At 37.6% G+C, this 16,791-nt stretch overlaps 1 long non-coding RNA gene across 3 annotated transcripts in view; it reads left to right on the plus strand.

Annotated features, from left to right (window-relative positions):
• Positions 1-16,791, plus strand: part of LOC110483256 (uncharacterized) — a 68,527-nt gene that overhangs the window by 40,295 nt on the left and 11,441 nt on the right. The window contains exons 1-3 of one of the 3 annotated variants that reach the window (XR_004149027.2): positions 7,911-8,003; positions 10,921-11,008; positions 14,206-14,340. This is a non-coding gene — a long non-coding RNA (uncharacterized LOC110483256). Of the gene's footprint in view, positions 1-7,478; positions 7,691-7,774; positions 7,867-7,910; positions 8,004-10,920; positions 11,009-14,205; positions 14,341-16,791 lie in introns of those variants that run through there. The other 2 variants (XR_013342091.1, XR_013342092.1) reach the window with 2 other exon arrangements.

Raw genomic sequence — 16,791 nt, forward strand, 5'->3', positions numbered from 1 at the left:
CCTTGCCACAGCCTCTTTACAAGTTGTTTGTTCATTTAGTTGGTAGGTTTTGTTTGGGGTTTTGTTTTGTTTTGTTTTGTTTTTTGTTTGTTTTTATGTGTAAAATAATGAAACAATTCAAAAATTTGTACTGCTAAAGAGGATAGCATTACAAAAATATCTTAAGGAGTTAAAAAAAATTAGGTTATGAATTAATATTGAAAGGCATTTCACAACACATTTTCTACTATATCTCAAATCAGCCTTTCTCTTGCCTAGTAGCCCTTATAAACCTGGATTTTCTTTTTTCTTGAGGGGGCACTCCCTGAAAAAAAAATCCAAGTAAACAGACTTGTTCATTCATCTGGGGGAGGTTTGGTGGGGTCTTACAATATTCAGTGTATATGATACATATTTCCACAGAGATGCCCATCCAAAGTAGAGAGCATTAAGGTCCCCTCTGAGCCTCTTTTCCCCCTCCCCAGCTCCCTCAGCTGCTCCCATCAGTGCTCCAGACTCTTCCCAGCTCTGCTGCCCTTCTCTGGACTCGTCCCTCAATGCCTTTCTTGTAGTGAGAGGCTGGAAATCAAAACCATGATTTGAGGTGTGGCCTCAGCAGCACCAGGGTGATGGTCACTGCCCTGGTCCTGCTGGCCACTGCTGCTGCTAAGGCCAGGGTGACCCTGCCTTGGCCACCTGGCTCCTGCCAGCTCATGTTCAGCTCTCAGATGGCCAACACCTGTCAAAGAGCCTGAGTTTCATTTAGATGACCCAGAGATACAAGACCTGTGTTGTTGGAGAGGATAGATAAATATAATTATTCATAAATAATACAGCCAGGATGAGAACAGTCCTCTCTGCTAGCCGGACAATGCCCTTGCCTATGGATGGGTCCTGGGGTCAAGAGGACTGTTCCATCTCACCCCCAAAAGATGTATGACTCACCCCACACCTGTATCCCTCCCCTAAAACATCAAGTGCCTGTAACCCCATTGGCCCGAGCCTTGTTCCAGCCCACATTGAAGCCCCCTGATAAGGGGTCTTCGAGGGGCCACACGGTCTCTTGGAACTTCCCCTCCTCTTGGAACTTCCCCTCTCCTAGAGCATCTTTTTGTCTCTTCCCTCCCCCATCCTGTCAAGCCTAGCCACGTGCTGCATCTGGCAGCTCCAAGCAGGACCTTTCTCCATCCCTAATAAACCTGATATCCCAAGAGCAAACTTCAGAGATCTCTCGTCTCCATTCACCTAAACTGTCCTGGATCAGGCAGCACATCCCTACACTGTGTTCCTCTCATCATTTGAAGACTACTTTAACCTGGATATTACAGGATAAAGGGGAAGGCAAACCGATCAATTTGGAAGTAGCACAGCTTGGAGCCTTCATGACATAAAAAAATAATATTTTTCAGCAAATGCAGCATGACTTCTAAACCTCAGTGAATGTCCTGTGTGACACAGTACAATTCCAGCCCAGTATGGAACAAAGAGTGCACCACCAAGGGAAAGAGGAAGGAATTTATCCTTTTAATGTCTGGATGTTATTTAGTTTTAAGCAGTTATGCTGTGCACAGCTCTGGCTGTACTTTGTATCCCACAGCACTGGGTGATGAATATCAGGGATATATGAGCTACATGCTATTCTTTAATTTCTTTAACTGAAGAATAATTAGACTAGCTTGTTTTGGGAACAGCAATTTAGCTGAATTATATATATTTATAGAATTAGCTATTATATTATTTAAACACAGACACCTGTAGATGCATTAGTGAGTGAAGATTAAGTATATAGAGGAATAATCTATTTTACAACACTGCACCTCTCTGCAGTATACTTTTGGATACTGCTTTGGTAATTAAAAACTTTATGAGCAGTTCATTGTAGGATAGTAAAAATGTGTTAAAATCCATTAGCACAGATTGAATATATTCATGAAATGCTTCTTTGGTACAATAATGAAATTCAATTTATTTTTCCCCTCCTTTTAGTAAGAAATTATTCCATTGGAAAGACAGAATAGATAGAGCAAAATGTGAATAAAATGCAGTATAAATAAAAACAGTTATTTTAGACCAAGTCATGCAAGCTTTTTATTTATGCAGCAACGTTTATCTAATAAAAAAAAATCTGTGCCATTCTTAACTCTTAGGGAAAAATCCCAGCAACACAGCAGATGAGAGCATGATAAACTTGCACTCCCACAGAAGTTACTGGGAAGCAGCTATTGTGAATCCTACTACTACTAAAAAGCTGTCATATTAGGAAATAAGGAATCCACACAATAGAATTCAATGGCTTCTTTTTATGTTGTTCATTTTTTTCATTGCTGATTTCATGTGCATTTTATAAGTTTGCTTCTTTTTCTCTTGCCCATGAACAGGTCAGAACAGACAGACAAAAAAGTCCTCCTGGGGGAGTGATTGTAATAGTAAAATATGGTGGCTCCCAGCAGCAACACAGAAATACACTTAGAAAGCGAGTGTGCACTGTAATGCAGACATTGTTATTTGCACTCTGGAAAATTTTGTCAGATTTTAATAAGTAGCCACAGTCCTTTTAGAATCAGTGTCAATTGCTGCATACATCAGAACAAAATTATAGACAAAAATTAAGCCATGAAAGCCAATTGCAAAATCCTAAATGTCAACTGCCTTGATCACATGTGTAGAATTTATGCTGAAATATTCCTTTGTAAATCTTTCCCAGTAACCTGTAATGTCATATTTGTTTTTCATTTAATGTTACATACCCATGAATATGAAAATTAGAAGCTCAAAGGTCAACTAATATATTATGGCAATTTGGTATGAGATATTTGACACCAAATGAGCACATACCAACACTACTATAAATATGATGTTATTATTAAGGTCAAGTATAATTGATATGAAATCCAGGTGTAAAAAGAAATAGTTGGCTTCCCCTCTACTGAGGGTGTAGCTAGCTTTTCCTTTTAAAATAACTCTAATAAATGATGTAATTTTATTTTTCTTCCTATACTCCTCTCTGTCTGCAAATCAGTTTAGAGGGATTCCACAGCTTTACAATGATTTGTATAGTACTACATTAATGTGTAGCCTTTCTTCCCAGTGTTTCTGAAGGGTTTCTTCTCTCCCAGCCATGATATCTTTCCTAGCAGATCTTTTCTGTCTGCATTAATTTTGTGCTGTCTGGAGGAGCTGCTGGATCAGTGCCTCTGCAGAAAATACACAAAGTTACAGCTGTAAAGTGTGGCTAAACCTGTGTGGGGATTTGCTACGTCAGGTCTAGTTGTCCTACATCTTTCTTTCAGTGATGCCAAATATATAATTTATTGTCTGGCAACATGCAGCATTCACAGCTCTTACTTACTCATGGGTTGTACCTGATTCCTGGGGAAGGAACCCATATGCTTAATATAGAGGAAAAAACTTTAAAACAGGGTTGGAAGTGTAGGATAAAATGTTATTATTGTATCTAGAAGTGACCCCTCTTGTGGATACGTTTAATTTTTTGGGCCAGTACCAGCTGTTGGAAGGTGAGAGGCACCTCCAGTTTTGGGAGCTCAGCTGGGGCTGTCCTGAGAAGGGATGAGCCCAGAGGGGTTCAGGCCACAAGCCCCACAGCACTGCCATGTGAGAAACCTCCTCATTGCTTCAGGTGACAGAAAGTGTCCCCCATTCCCTTATCCTGCCCCTTGCACTGGCCAGGAGCAAGCAGGTCCTCGTTTGGACATTAACAGACGTGTACTAACACCAACAGACCAGGTCTTTGTCCACACTCTAGAGAAGAGAGTTTGCCATCTTCTTGGAACAAAAGACAGACTGAAGCAACCTAAAATTCCAGCACATTATAGGAGTCTCTGAAAGCGTGCAGACATTAAAGAGAAATAAGATTTAAAGCCAGGTGCTCACTGCTGTTTGGTAGATATCTGCAGATTAACATGGGTAAGAATTGTTAACAAGATGAACACTTTGGAGAAATTCCCACAAGTGATACAGCTGCATTAATAATCATAAGGAAACAGTTGTGCACAGGAACATAGAATTAATTTTCATTTTAGGCTCCAGAACAGAGTGTAGCTATGTACTACATAGCTATTTCTGTACATTGCTGTTCTGTTTCTGGTTAACAGCTTGGAGAATAACCCAGGAGACAGAACATACAGTTTTTCTCATTTCATCACAACTCAGAAAACTTCCTTGTGTCAGTTTGTACAATGTATCCTCCACATAATAAAATGCCATATATTAAGAAAACACTAATTTAAATTGTAGTTGGAAGAAAAAAAAAGCTCAATTCTTCCCTGTATTACATCTTCATCAAAGTCAAGCAATTGCATAGAAAAAAACAGGGTTGAACATCACGTGAACTGCTTACAGCCAGATCTTCTGCGTCCAAGGCAAATATTTAATTAAATTAAAATTAATGTTTCTAAAAGAAAGAAACAGTAGATGTTATATTTCCTAGTCTAATATATATTAAGCCAAAAGCAAGATGACCCTGGGATTTGTTTCAAGACACTCACAAAACTTTATTTGTTGCCCAAAACAGAAGAAATATGTAAATCACTTTTTACTTTTGATAAAATCATACCTACTGCCAATTTAAAAGGCAGAATTAGCCCACTGAATTCTGAATTCTCAGCAGGAATGCTGAGATAGAACAGATAAAATTAAATTTGCTGTAAGAGAGCTGTCAAAAGTGAACAGTACTGTGCAGCACTGCGACTTTGCTTTTCATTATTAAAAATATGCATTATAGATCTCCCTTTTTTGGATAGCAGAGTAGCAGACTATCCATGAAACAATATATTTATTAATGAGAATTTGCTGAATACGTAGGCCAAAAAAATTCATTAGTTCTTTAAATTCATTGTGTTAATTCTTTGTCGTTAGCATTTTTTGGTGGCCCGAAAGCTTTTTTCTTTCTTAATTTTTCTTTCTTTTTTGTTCTTTTTTTTTGGTGGATGATATATTTGTCAAATAGATAACTCATGCAGTCCTAGTAAGAGCCTCTGGTGGCTAAATATCAGACTAAAATTGAATTTAGAAAGATTATGTCTTGGTTTTTAGCCTACTGACAGGGAACACTGGGGATGTGTGGAATAAATTTAAAGGTTTTGAAAGGTAACCAAGGAGAAAAGTAAATCTATTTTTTTATAATTTTAAATTTGCTGTTATAAACTTCTTAGGAATTCAAACATTTTGTTTATTTTCTAAGGAAAGAAAACCTATGGCCAAACATATTGCAACCTAATAGATAATCAACAAAATTTTAATATGTTACTTAATTCACAGAAATATTGAGAATATTGTTATGTATTTAATTAATTTTGCTAGTTTAATTTTGCCTTACTAATAGCTACATCATATTTTAATTTATTTCAGCATTTATTAGAAATTACTTTTTTCCTGCCTATTGTGCTTACATTTTCAAGATATTCTAATTTCTTCAAATGAAAATTGCTTCTTTTATAAGACCTTTCTCTTTGCATTGTGTTTGACCCTGATGCTTACCACAATTTCCCAGCATACATTGATAATTTTTATTTGCTCCTTTACAAGAGCAGTCAGCCATGTGAATAATGGCAATGAAAAGTTCTGTAGTAACTGTCATTAAGCATTCCAAAAGGTTTTCATTAAAAATATGTTTATTGTATTGCTTGAACTAAAGAAAATCATACAAGGATCAGTAAAATGCTAAATATAGTTAATTTACCAATGGAAAAGTATGATCTGGAAGAGTGAATTTTGCTGTGGCAACCCAACTTTACCCCACACTTTCTTCCAAGGTTTCAACAATAATTAATTAAAAATGCCAAAAGAAATTAACATGGTTAAGAATGGATGGAAATTTTACAAATTGCCAGTCACTGGATTTCTCCACTTAGGCATTTTTCCTGATAGAACCATTGTAAACTGGCTCAGAAAGTGTTAATTTTAGTAACATTTTTCTGCGGAAGAAAAACTATCCCTTCTTTTGAAAACATCCATAAGTTATAAGAATACAACTTTTTATATCTAATGAAAACATGTAATGCCACACATGCAAACCACTGCTCAGTGTGTTTTCTTATCATATAATCTACAAAGTTGTACCCTAACCAAGGAGAAAAGGAAAAAGACAGGATGAATAGTAGAGAAGGCGTGGAGCATTGTAGGAATACATCCTGGCTCTGTGACACATCTTTTTACAGACAGAACTCAATTAAAAACTTCAAGAAATCTCTTACTGGTCTTCATTATAAAACTGCATGGGACTATGTCTGCAACTAAAATTTTAGATATGGAAATAAAGTGTTGAACAGTGCTAATAAAGCTGTGCAGCAGCTGAGACCAGAAGCCTCTGATTATGCAAGGGAAAACTCCCATAACTCCCATGTTCCTGTACATGGCTTAATCTCCTGTACAAGGCTTGAAAAGTCATGAAGCTTTAGATGCTACAAACAGGTTTTTCTTTTTCTTAAATTAAAAAAAAAGTATTCAACCTTTATATCTATTAACTAATAAAACTTAAATGCTGGTTGTGAAGACCTACATCTTTGGGCAGACAAAAGTTTAATTCCTGCTGTTTTATTTGGGAAAGGACTTCACTGTCTTCCCATCCAGCCAAGCTGAGGCTCAGTCAAACATCAAAATGAAAAACATTTACAAAGCTCATATTTACCATATCTTCAAAAAATCTGATACTGCCATGTCTCACTGAATTGGATGTTCAAGAGTGTTAGACACCTTAGCACAGTAATATTTTTGAAGCAGTTTCTTAGCCCAGTGACCTTTCCCAGCATACCACACCAGAAACTTGGTGAGATACATGGGCGAGTTCCTTTTTTCTCCCTCCTGCTTCTTTTTGTGTCTCTAAAGCAAATCTTCCAGGTTATTGTGCATATTTAAGTGTATGAAGTATCATGATCCCATATGAAATGGGAACAAGTATGGTCTGTAGTTATTACACTGCCAAATCAGTTCTGCCATGCACAGCATAAGGGACAAGTGTAAGCTCCATGTTCTGTAGTAAAAAATGCTGGAGCAGACTAAACTTACCAAAATAAAAATAACATTTAGGCATGTAGAACCAGCTGTTGTTTTAGGAATTATCAAAACAGCGCAGTGGCAAAAATGGTCTCTTAATGTCCAACTCCAATCTCAGGAGACACTTTTAAAATACATCTTTAGCACCTCTCCCCTCAGGAGCCACAGCTATTCTGCTGTGTTGCTCCCAAAGTCACAGCACTGCTTTCTACTGACACAATTAATGTGCCACAGCAAAGGTAAGAAATGTTTCCTAGAAGCTGAAAGGATGCATTGTGCAAAAAGTGACAGAGATTTCATTCTTAAATGCTGTTATCAAATGCATCATTGTGTCAGGACAAATAAAAGTATATATATATATATATATATATATATATATATATATATATATATATATACTTGTATATATAACTATATACAAGTATATAGTTGTTCCTACACGATGGGCCAAACTGGTTGCCAAAAGTGGGTTTTCCTTTTCTTTACAGAACAAACTTCTTTAACGCCAGGCTGGCTTTCTTATAGCAGCCATTTTCCCTAAATGAAGCTCTGAACCTGGTGTGGTTAAAATGTGCCTGCTGCCAGCACAGGAAAAGGACAAGTCACTGGGGTACACTTCAGCTGAGTTGCCTCTCATCTGTCCATGTTCAGTGGTGTGTCTCCTGGTGCTCCTTATGTTCACAACTTCTTGCTTAAAAAGGTATGAAAGAACTTTTGGGGTTTTTTTCATACTTTTGCTGATTTTCTGTGTCTTAGATATCTGATTTTGTTTGTTTCATTGCAGCCCTTCAGCCCCTGTACATCCAGAAGATTTGTCCTGGCATCTTCTGTCCCTGTATTTTGTTCCAGACCACTGTACTTCCAGAGCCCTGTGATTCCTCAGTCTTTTCAGCTGTGGGAGTCTGTATCTCCTTCTTTTTGGTGCTAAGTTGTGTCACCTGTCCTCATAATTTCTTGATGCCAGGACACAAATAGCATAGTAGTAGTAGCAAGTAATTTTTCTTCATTAAAAGGTACAGATAAATGGGGGGGGGGGGGGGGGGGAGGTGAGGGGGAGGGAAGACAGAAAATGGAAAAATAATTGTTGAAAATTCAGGCTTGGAACTGAGATGAAATGAATAATTAAGATGAATATTTGAAAATCTCCTTAAACTGTTCATAACTGTGTCAAATTGTTCATGACCAATTTGGAAAAAAGCTTATGATCTCACTGACCTTATGCTATTGGTGAAATTTGTTGAAGTATGATTTGGATCCCTGAAAATACTCTACAAACATCCCTGAACTATCAGGAAAGAAAACTGTCCCACAATGTTTAAAATTTTTAGCCTTTCCATAGCAAACCTTGAGTAAATAGAAATAAATAAAAACAACAAAATCAAATCTCATCATTGCAGGAAATAAATTTTACTACGTGTCTTCTGTACAATGCGGTGAAACTTTATCCTTTCATCTTGCAGAAATTAGTTGCTAGAACACAATCTTTGATGAGAGCAGAGGATCATTTGGGAAATAAAAAACCCTCTGCCTCTCATAAATTTTGCAAATTGCTTTCAAAAAGAAAAAATTCAAATTATTAAAACACAGACTTTGAAAACTAATGAAATACAAGTCACATTTGCAGGTTCCTTTTAAAGCAAACATTGATTTTCTCATTGTAAGCAGTAAATCATGCAAAACTGCCTACATATCACTGTAAGTTACCTAAGATCCAAATCCTTTAAATTTTTCTGTACTATGACATAGTAGACTCAAGATAATGCTAGCCAACCCTATGCCACCCTAATAATAGAAACTGAACACTGGACTAGGATATTCTTGCAGTGTAAAATATTATTGAAATAAGGAACATTCCTATTCAGGATGAATTATTCCTTCCTCCAAGCACCCAGTTAAGCAGCTGTGTGCAAACCTTGAATCAATTTTTACAACAAAGGTGAGGACACAGAAAAAGGAATTTGAAGTAAGTAGTCAATAAGAGGTAAGAAGCAACCTTGAAGTGACATGAAAAGCCAAAACGATGTTAGAACTTCAAAACAAAACCAGATGTCCTCTTCAATGTGTAAGTGAAAAGGATATTTGATCCTTTGTGCATCCTTGAAGTGCCATGGCTGAAAGTGGTGCTTTGCACTGTAATGCTTCGTTAGTTCAAAGTGCTGTGTAAACATTAGGTAATGAAATCTCTTGGTATCTCTGCATTATCTACATGTTCTCTTGTCCAAGGACACACTCTCAGACATGTATAGCACTGGAACCCTTATCTTCTAGCCCCTGACCATTTCTTTCCCCTTGCAGTGGTTTTTAGCCTACCTCAAGTAAATATCAAGAATGCCTGAGCTGTCAATAAACCACAGGTGGCAAAAATAAGTGTTTTTATTGAAAGCATTATACAATAATTAAAACTATTTTTACAATAATAGGATAGGGTTTGATCCATCAAAAAAAAGTGCATTATTTTCTTTCTTCAGACCAACGCATACAAAATTGGAAATGCAGGGTGATAAATCATATGCGTTGTTTTTTGTGATGTTATTGATGTGCAAATATTCTGCACAACTACAGAGTAATGTGCTTCACTCCAGTTCATGCAGAGAAAACTTCATGCAGGTAAAGTCTAAATATATCAGCAAAGTTGATTTGATCACACAGAGTATGAACTCAGGTGTGAAACTGGATAGGCAAATGCTGAAAATCAAAGTTTCAAACTCTGCAAGGAAGCAGCTCAGAATACAGCCCAGTTATGCAAAGTTTCAATGTATAGTTCAGTGAACTTGGTTTTTCTAGCAAACTTAAAGCCAGGCAAGTGGGCCTGAATGATAAGTTTGCTTTGCAGAACTTGGGTAACTCAGTGTGCTAATGCATGGCTAATCCTGAGAAAGACTACAAAAATTATTCCTCTCTTTCTTAATCCCTATTATATGAATATTTCCGATGTTCAAATATTACTATATTGAGAAGAACTGCTGTGTTTGCTGTATTTGTCATATAATGATATCTTTTGACTTAGGTGCATGTGGCCCCAGGCTTTATGAGGCAAATATATAGGTATTTGTGGGTTGTGAGAGTGTAGGTTAGCTCTTTGTGTTAAAGCATTGCAGCATCAGCTTTTTCCCATCTCATCTCTGCTTCCTTCATGGAGAAGGTTTTCTGTCATGATAATCCTCATGATTACCTGTGGTGAATCTTCAGGTAGTCACCATTCTTGTGGCTGCTTGCTGGGGGCAAAAGGCCACTTACCCACTCTAGAGAAACCCTCACATTGCCTTGTACCCTCACAGTGTCACTCCAAGGCAGAAAGAGAGTAAATCCCAGCTCTGGGTATGAGGCTGTGTGTGCAAGTACACAGAAGAGACATATATATTGATATACATATATATATATACAGACATATACACACTTACTTGAAAACCATAACTCAATGTTAACAGATAGTCTGCAATTGAGTGAAGTACTCTGCAGCATGCTGGATTCACAAATCTGCCTTGTAAAAACTAGGAGAGACTCTTGTGGGATTTTCTGAGAGAAACATCATTAAAGGCTAATAGGAAGTTAGACCTTAAGACCTTGAAGAGAAAAGAAATTGGAATTTCAGCACTAAGAATAGTCAAGAGAGAAGAAAATAGATTAAAAAATGGAAGAAATATAAAACATTCAGCCTTTTCTCAGCACTCATCTAAGCTACTGCATGCAAAGCACATGAAATGTAGGTCAGAATTCCTCAACACGTAGAATTGCTATTTTCTTCTTAGTACTTTTTTGTTACTTTATTTTAATTCCCTTGCATTTAATCTGAATTTTTTTTCATCTGAAAATTTTATGTTATTTTATTCAACTATATCTGAATTTTATTCAACTAAATAGGACTCTTAGGAGATATCATTGCATATTGTGGTGAGTTGACTAAAACTTCTCTCTCCTTCCTTTCTGCAGCTGGACAGGGGAGAGAAAATAAAGCTGAAGGGTTTTGAGACAAGGACAAGGAACGATCACTCTCCAGTTACCATCACAGGCAAAACAGGTTAGACTCAGGGAATTTAATTTAATTTATTACCAATCAAATCATAGCGGGCTTATAAGAATAAAATAAAACCTTAAAAACATCTTCTCCACGCTATTCTCTTCTCCCTGGACTCAACTTCACTCCTGAATTCTCTATCTTCCCCCTCAGCAGTGCAAGCAAAGGGGAAATGGGTGCTGCAGTCATTAATCACACATGGTCTCTGCTGCTCCTTACTCCTCAGAGGGAGGACTCCTCATACCCTTCCTCTGCTCCAGCATGGGGCTGTCCCACAGGAGAGAGTCCCCACCAACCTCTCCAACATCATGCCTTCCCTTGGGCTGCAGCTCCTCATAAACTCTTCCAGCATGGCTCCCTCCCATAGGGGCTGTTCTTCAAGAATAAATCCCTCCAGAGTGGGTCCCCTGCAGGTCCCAAGTCCTGCGAGCAAGCTTGTTCCAGCCTGGACTTCCCGTGGGCTCACAGCATCCTCCAGGCTCTGGGGGATCCCTGCTGCCCCATGGCTGCAGGGCACGGCTGCTCGCCATGGTCTGCACCAAGGGCTGCAGGGCAATCTCAGCTCCTGCTCCTCCTTCTGCACTGGCCTGGGGCTCTTCAGGGCTCTTGCTCTCACATATTTTCCTCTCTCCTGCCGCAGCTGAGCAGGGCTTTTTTCACCCTTTTGAAATACATACCCCAGAGTTGCTCCCACCATCGCTGATGGGCTTGGCCAGCATCAGCTCTGGCTTGGAGCTGGCTGGCACTGGCTTTGTTGGACACAGGGAAAACTTCTGGCAACTTCTTAGAGAATCCACTTCAGCAGCACTCCTGCTATGAAAACTCTATAGTGCAAACCCGACACACATACAGATTAAAGTTATCAGTGACATTAACTATGAAAATAGCCATTTTCTAAAGAAATAGATTAATAAATATATAATGTTTATAGTATATCCTGAGATATAATTATCATTCTATAAATATAATTATTCCTTACATATTTAAATACATAACATATTTATAATAAAATATAATTATACACATATAGAAAAAATATTAATAAATCTTGAAAAGCCATAACAGAGAGAAGGAAATTTTTGGGAGGAGGAAAACAAGCATGAAACAGTGAAAGAAAACATTAATTAAACTTTTTAATGCAGTAAAATGAGGACCAAATGTAAAGTTGAAGCAAATCTGCATCTCCCCTTTCAGAAGAGTTTTACTTCCTGATAACAATTGAGGGCCTGCATCATGAACTGTATGTTAGACCACCAAAAACTTTCAGAGCTTTTCCCCTTACTGAATATTCAAACTATGCTTAAAATGAAAATTTGTTTTGGCAAGTTTACATATTAATAGGACTTCTGTTAGCCTCCTGTGGGTGGCCTTTTAGGTTTTTTGCAAAGCTGGCCATATTTACCATGTCCTTTGGACCATGCATCCCTCTGAACTGCTGCACACATGCATCTCCCTGATGCTTCTGCAGAATGCAAATTACTTCTGCTAGTTACCATGGGGACATGAGCAAGGACCATGAGATGCATAGCAACAATGCTCCTATTTTTGCCATTTTTGCTTCATGATAAGGAAAGAGGAACTACAACGTATCCTAGAGTTTTTCCTTTTTGTTTATCTTTTTTTTTCCCCTTCACATGCACACATGCACAAAACACTTGCTCCATTTCAGCTGACACATCAGAGATACAGGTTGAACCTTTAAAGGTAAGAATGAAGTTAGATTAGTTGATTTTCAGCTCCCTAAAGGAATAACAGGAAATTATTACAAGAATTATTATATTTTCAAAGTACAAACTTCAACAATCTTGAAGCAGTAAAACATATCTAAATTATGATGTGTTTCTACAAAAGAAACACCCTAAAATTTGGATGAATCAAATATTCATACACACCTGCATATCTTGAGGGAGAAATCTAGTCTTTAAAAGAACAAGTCTATGATAGAGTTGTATAAATTGGATGAACACCAATGAATGGATCATGGGTTGTGGTTTTGATTTGGGGCTCTTTTTAGAAAAGATACAACACTTTGGTAATTGGGAAAAAAAAAAAAAAAAAAGAAGAAAAAAGGTAGCTGTTAGCTTAATATTTTAAGAGAGAATTTTCCAGCTGTGCTCCCCAGAGTCTGTTTCTCACTCTTGTCCTCTTCCTTTTATTAAACTTACTCTTGTCCCTGTGAGGTCCTTTCTATATCAGTAGAAATGCATTTAAGCATTGTTAAAATGACAGTTTTCTGGGTGGATAAGTAATTGAGTAACAAGACAGAAATCAATGTTCCTTAGTCATACGCTATTTCTTCATTCTAATTAGTATGAAAATTTTGATTTTGTTAGATATCATTTTAATAGGTAGATCTAATTATGTTCTCAAAGGATAAAAATGATGAAGACTTAAGCTTTGCTGGTATGACAATTCAAGCTGTCAGGCTGCCATAGCTCAGCTCGTGGTTCCTCCTCCGCTGAATCCTTAGATGAACAAGTGCTCTGTCACTGCTCTATTTTGGTGCCACTATTCAGCTGGTAACATTTACAAAAACATTTCATTCTCCAAGGACTATATTGTTCTAGAAGTGTTGCAGACAAAAAAGCAATAAATTACTAATTAGGTCAACAGGAAGACATGGCACCTTTTAAGAGCCTACACGATGACATGGATGTAGAGATATCCTGACTTGTGATTTCTAGGGCAACAGGAGGTGATTTAGCTAATAAGACTCTCACTGTGCTTGGAGTATTGAACAGAAGATATAGCAGGCACCTGAGGCACAGAATCACAATTTCCTGTGAAGGAGTGCTTTGGTTCTGGATATTATCCCCTTGGGCACCATCCTCTCTCATGTATGATGGGGCAGGGCTCCTGTCCCATCAGAAAAGTACCTCAAGGCAAGAGAACCAGGCTTGCAAAGATGTGGTGTGTATAAGGGGCTAAATCATGTAGATAAATCATGTCAGAGTGAATCTGAATGTTTTCTTATAGTGTGTGATTAACACCCAGCATCAGGAAGACACTACAGCAATCCAGCTGCAGAAGCTGTTTCTGGATATTTATTAGGGCCCATCTACAGCTATGGGCATTGAGTAGACCCAGAAGTAATCACAGTTTTGTAGCAGCCTAATTTGTAGTGCCAAATTTTAGGATTAAATCAATCTCCCATGACAATCTTGCACCACTCATCCCTGTCCCTCCCTTCCCACCTTCAGGAGATCCCTTGCCAACCAGGAGCTGATGGAAATTTCCAAGGCCACCCCAAGAAGACATCAGTTGTGCAGCTCCCAGGAAACCAGCAGCTTTCAGCACCTCAATTATACTTTTCCAATTAAAATGCTTTCCTTCCCCGTGCTCTTGGTCTTTATCTTTATGTCCTTCTTAGTGGGAGATTAAATTCTGGAAATGGAATCCAGATGAAAATCTACAATTATCAAGGGGGGTAGGGTCAAACAGCAAATGAAACAATGGAAATTAATCTGACACTCTTGGACAATGCAGTTTGATTGCAATTATATGAATGCCAGTAAACTCTGCACACATGGCAGATTTTCCACCTATTTATTTAAATAAGAGCTACATTTATGATATCCCATAGAGGATCATAAATATTCAAGGACCTAAATTTTTATTAGTACACTAGCAAGTAAATTTTCAAAGCGATGCATAGGAATTTAACTGCATGAGTCCCATTAATGTCACTACATTGAAAATTTACTTCCCATGAACTTCTAGAGGATGGGGAAAATATGAAAAAAGACTCATAATTTAAAGGAATAGACAGGAAAAATCTTGTCATCACTTTGGCACTCTGGTACTTTAATTGGTAAAGAATAATTTAAATAATATCTTCAAAAGTAAGCTCCATTTTAGGCACAGACACAGATGGTGACATTCCATCAAGAGTTTCTGCTACACATTATTAGACAATGTACTAAGAGGCCTTTTACTTTGCTGTAAATATTAAGAGCAGACCAATTCTTCGTGACTTCTGGGAGAAGTTTAATGGGAATTCTTGGTTATGAAATTAGCAAAGAGATTCTGTATTTGGGATCTGAAAGTTAAAACTCTGGAGTGGGATTTTTTTTTAAATCTTTTGACAGCTCTGTGCCCCTTGGGCAAGTTATTAAGTTACATTAATGTAACTAGAAAATTCTGTCTTTCTCACACAAAAAAAATAATTATTATTTTATGGGTGGCAGAATTTTAATTCAGTAAAGAGTAACATTTTTTGTCATGCATAGAATTACCAATTCTCTTCCTCTGATACATATTTAAAACAAACTTTATATTTATGCTGCATTTTTCTATTTTGTCTACAACAGAACATATGAGTGCAATCAGAGTACGGCTAAATAGGTATAGTTTTCCTCAAAGAATACATCAGAGATTGTGGAAATTCATGCATCACAGTTAATTTTGTATTTCAGTTGGGAGGAACAAGGAAAACCATGGGAGAAGCCCTTACTTTGAGGTTACAAATTTTCAGACCCAAGAGGTTAAGAGGAGAATGTGCTCACCAATCTACATTTTGTGTGGGCATCACTAGAGGTGAATGGACATTCTAGGGCTGATTTCAGTGCATGGACATGTGTGAAACTTCAAATTCACAGCTGCTGGTTGGGTTGAGCATGGGTCCTTGTTGACAGAGAGTAAATGAAGAGGATGCAGATGCCTCCAAGAGGTGTTTCTTTGTACCAGCCTCTGTTGCAGAGAATGAGTGGATTTCACAGCTTGCTTTGCCTGACAATGAGGATGATGAGCTGTGATGATCGAGCTACCATAAGGAAAGATGCTGAGAGAAACTGATAATTCAAAAGCTTCAAGTCAACAGTCCTGAAGGATAGACATCACAGAATTCTAAATCTTGACAGGGCAGAGCAGCTAACAAAGTGCACAGGCTTTAATTAAAAATGCCTACTATATCAGTAGCTTAGCGGGTGGCAAATTTTATATCTCTAATTAAAAAGGCTTCATAAGTGATCCAGAAAGTTACAGATGAATAAACATTACATCTATATCAGAAAAGTAAAACAGTAAACACCTGAAAGACCAGGATGTGATAAAGCCTATCCTGCTGAGTTTTCTGAAGAGTCTCTCTGATATGCTAAAATTCAGTGAGTGTCTCCAAAGCAATAGACAGCAGGCAGTTTATTCAGTCAGACCTCTGACAAGGTCCTGAACAGGAAATTAGTAAGGAAAACAAGTATTTGTGAACTAAAGTATTGCTGTGGATCAAAACTCTCTAAGAGACAGAAAAGAAAGACTAGAATTAAATTGTCAGTTTTTGCTGGGGGAAAACAGTGCCTCAAAATCACACCTGAGACCAAGGTTTTCTGCTTTCAAGTAGCAAAGTTAACAGGTTGCAGAAGTTATTTAGGTTATGGAAGTCCAGAGTGGACAGTGAGGAACTTCAGGAAGACCAGACACAGCTCACAGAAGCTGTCATCAGGTACAATACATCTGAAGCACAGAAAGTGTTCACAGTATTCACCTGGGAAAACAAAAATTAGATTCTTCCTATACTTCAAACAGTATTAAATAATTTTTCTACTGCTTCAGGGAGGAAGAATGCAAATGCAAGGAAAATGAGAGATGGTATAAATGGGTAAGTGGAAATATCTATTCAGAGTATTTTCAGTAGACTGTAGAACTCGCTGCTGCTGCAAGTCATTAAGGCTGGGAATTTAAAGACTGACTTGCATTTTATAAAAACAAGAAACAAATGCTCGTACAGAAGTATAATGACTAATTTTAGGAAAAGGGAAGCAAAGGGATGAAAGGGATTTACCATTGTGTTG

This window comes from Lonchura striata, chromosome 2 (genome assembly GCF_046129695.1).
Source record: "Lonchura striata isolate bLonStr1 chromosome 2, bLonStr1.mat, whole genome shotgun sequence".
In the NCBI taxonomy this organism is placed as follows: domain Eukaryota; kingdom Metazoa; phylum Chordata; class Aves; order Passeriformes; family Estrildidae; genus Lonchura; species Lonchura striata.